The sequence below is a fragment of the Triticum dicoccoides genome, chromosome 2B (assembly GCF_002162155.2).
Source record: "Triticum dicoccoides isolate Atlit2015 ecotype Zavitan chromosome 2B, WEW_v2.0, whole genome shotgun sequence".
NCBI lineage: Eukaryota > Viridiplantae > Streptophyta > Magnoliopsida > Poales > Poaceae > Triticum > Triticum dicoccoides.
The window spans coordinates 103,287,519-103,291,653 of record NC_041383.1 but is presented as its reverse complement, the minus strand read 5'-3'; positions in this window follow the sequence as shown (position 1 = coordinate 103,291,653).

The following is a 4,135-nucleotide window of genomic DNA, read 5'->3' as shown; positions in this document are numbered from 1 at the left end:
AAAAACAACATTTGAATGTACATAGTACGAGACTTAATATCGATGTTTCAATTCGGTGTACATTGTAAGATTTGAACTGAGGACCAGGCATACGGGTAATTATTTCAAATTCGTGCCATACTAGGTTTCGAAAAGTTGACATTGACTCAATTTGTTGTGCTATTTTGTAGGTCATATGTTTGAATCCATCCAAAAGTTTTCTCACTACCATGGTGTTCATCATATACGTATGAATTTGTATTAAAAAAGTAGCATGGATATAGTGAAATGCGAAATCCACGTTAGAATTGGAGATCGCTACGTGACACACACTCTAATTCAAATAACTAACTACGTGACACACACTCTAATTCAAATAACTAATTATGTGACACACTCTAATCCACATTAGCATGGGTACCGTTTCGATTTTTTTAAATAACTCCTCAATAATTAATTTATAGTACTTCCTCTGTTCACTTTTATAAGACCTTGAAGACATTTCAGACAATGTGCAAAACAGTTCATTTTAAGTTGTCCAAAACGACTTACAAAAGTGAACGGATGGAGTATCTCGTTTCGAATGACTAACTATTGCAAGGAAAACACGGCCATGGTAATACATACAAATTCGTTTGCAAATGAAAGAAGATTCGTTTCGTTTGCATTCTCAAATGTAGGCACACCAGGCAGACCAGGGTCGTGTCGGGGTGGACGCTGCTTCGGTGCCTTAAAGGCAACTACCCTTGGGTGACTGACATGTGGGCCAGCCACCTGTTGGGCCCACATGTCATGGACACAAAGGCAGGTGCCTTAAGGCACCGAAGCATAGTCCTGTCGGGGTGGTCGCGTGTGTCGGACGGACGCGTAGCACCCAGCCACCCACCCCCCTCCCCCCCAAAAAAGGACGACGACAATATAAGTTCGTGCTTCCATGTTTTAGATTGAAATATCTGGCGGCCCCAATTCCAGCCCTGCCAAATCTCTCTTCTCCACCGTCCCCTTCCGCGCCCATATTGCTCAAATCCCTAATTCGTCGCCATCCCTCGAATCGCCCCTCGTCTCGTCTCTTTCCCCACTGTTCCCCACCTTTGTGCCGGACAACGACGACGAAGACGACGGTCGTGCTTCACCACCGCACCGGAGCTACCTCATCTATGCCCTAGTCCACCGCACCGGGTGGTCCACCGACAATGTCGGCCGCTACAACCGACGTGCCTCACAGACACCGAGTTCCACCGCATCAGGTGCGCTTCACCGACGCCGTCTCCCAGCTCACCGGGGCTACTTCACCGAGCACATCATCGCACCTCCGCCCCCCGAGGCCGTTGGGGCTTCACCAACGGTCTCGTCCACCGCGTCGTAGTGCTCCACTGCCACTCAAGATCTACATCCGTGCGCGGCCAACCAACGCCAGCGCATCACCCTCAACGGCTTTGAAGTGACCCACACTCTATGTAGTCAAGCATGCCCAAACGCCGGCCTGAACTAGGTATCCACACATCACTCCCTTGTGCACTGTTCCAACGATGTTTGGATATCCTTTCACTGCTCTCTTAGCTTACACGCCTATGCAACTCTGACTTTAACTCTTATTTCTTCTGGAGATATCTTCTGGAGATATCAACACGAAGCACGACGACGCTATGGGATCTGTTACACATCCTGCACACCCGTATAACCTTGCAAGTATCTGTCCTCCAGTACAACATCAAGGTCGATTCCTCTTATTTGATCAACCATTCGCCATGTCAAAAATGCAGAGGGGGATGCAAGGAGCACAAGGCCTGCACATCCAAGCAAGTGGTAACATGGACCTGTACATGGAACATCCCAAGTGCAAGCAGAGGTGCAGTGAGCCTATACAACGAGCTAGCGTAAGTCCCAGCATTTCATTTAATTCGTACTGGCATTCATGTATGATTTGTGTGCAGTGGCTAATCCATGAATTCAAGTTACCAGGGGCAAACATTTAACTTAAAAAATACGAAGGCACTTGCACTCCGGAAATCAACATAACTTGAGAAATGTGAAGCTACATGCACTTTGAAAACCAGCTAATGATCCAAAGTAGTTCAGATTATAAACACTAAATGATGCAAGCACCAAAAAACACAAAATGCAACATGGTGTACAAGGACTACAAACATGGTCTGTACCTGCTTGAATTATTCGTTCTCTGGCTGAAAATATCAAAGTGTAATTGCACGTATAACCAATGCACAAACTGCATATCAATATATCTATCCTGACAAGTATGCCAATAGTTTCAAACAACAGATTAGAAAATTATTTATGCTATGTTGTCATGATACGGGGACTTTCTGGTAGATGTCCTCAACGTTTCCTCAAGCTATGAAAATGCACTATAATTTGCTTGTCATCAATGCCTGCAAATCTCTATCTCTCTCAACATAGTAGATCATCATTAGACACTAAATCCTTCAATGAGCTTGCAAAATGCTTGCATTAGATCCCTCATTAGACAATATATGTTCATCACCAGGAGCATGTAAAATGTTAGCATCAAATCCTTCATTAGCAGTCTGTTCATTAGACACTTCAGGCTCAAGAGCAACATGAGCTTGTATGTTTGCATCGAAAACTTGATTAGATACATCAGATTCAGACAGTTCAGTATTGATTGGGGGAGTTATAAAATAAGTAGAAATTGGTTTCATTTTCTCATAGATTCCCTACATACAAGCAGTTTTACAACATCGTCAGATTTAACTATTGGCCAATAATTGAAGAGTTGAATTAGATATAATCAGGGATGTGATATACCTGCTCATTGCGCATGCTACTTTTGCAAGTTGCGATTGTCCGTTTGCGCAAGCTCGATGCCATGCCCGTGCTGCCGCCGCTGCCTCCCACGCAGGCTACACCCAGGGTTGGATATTTATCTTCTTGTCCTTCCGTTCGCTTGAAGCCCGGTGACTGCCCTCCAACGAGGGCGCGAGGAAGTGCTGTGTCGGTCTGTCCAGCGGCGGCTAGGTTAGGAGCGAACCAGACTGGAGGCTGGAGCGAATGAATTGGGATTTTTCCTGCCGTCGATCGATATGGGAGGCGCTCGTATGGGCCGCGAGCCTGCTATAGGGCCTGCCTTGCACTTATGTTATTGGCCCATCCAAATTGAAACATTTTTCTTCATTTTTTACATTGCCTACTCGTGCGTTGGGACGAACAAAACTAGCATGGGCCAACCTTGACGACTCAAACTAGGTGCACACTTTCCAGCCACCTGAGGCGGCCGCCCATACCAGCCCCTATGGCGGCGGCGCCCCTTTTTGCGTGTATGATTGGATAGTGAAAAATATTCGAGTGGCGCTTTTGATTTACCCACAGAATGGTTGAATTGCTTGTTTCTATGAGCTGAGTTCGACAATAATGTGAAGGATGTCAGTCTTTTCATCCTATTGTAGATTGCTTAGATCTCGATATGCCAAAAGTAATCACATGAAATATATAGTAAAAGCCAGTGTGATGTGTTTGGCTACAACTAGTCTGACTACACGTCCTCATATAACATATCAATGACACACCATCTTACCAGATTAACCATTCGACTTACCCATGCAGTGTGGGAAGAAAGAAGTATTGGGACTGCGTATCCAAGCAATTGATGCCATGGACTCCTTTGTACAACCTTGTAAGTGAAAAAGAAGTTGCAGTGTGCCTGTACAAAGAACTAGCATAAGTTCAGTTACCTGCTTCTCGGAATTTTAGTTAGCCACTTATTACGAAATTGTTCAATTACGTTGCTTGGCTTAATTTAGTTTGCTACTAATTACATAATGGCACAACCTGTTAATCATATTGTAGACTGCGCCTATCTATGTGTTTGATACTTACTGTTAAGAATTACATGTTTGCCTTAACTTAAATATCTACTTGTTTGTTTAAGTGCTTTGCTGCTGCAACAATGGGTTACAATGATGTTAATAACTACTGTACTGTTCAGCATCCAATTGAAACTCTTTAATTCCTAGTTTGTTTAACTGGTTTGCTGTTATAACTCCCAGTTGAGATGTTTTGCCAACTTCAACTTTTCTGAATCCAATTGGAACTTTAATGGCAAAACAGGTTAGCCCAAGATCAAAGAGCGAGGTCCCCATGGACGTTGCATCATCCCACAGTAGTGGCACCGGCCCAA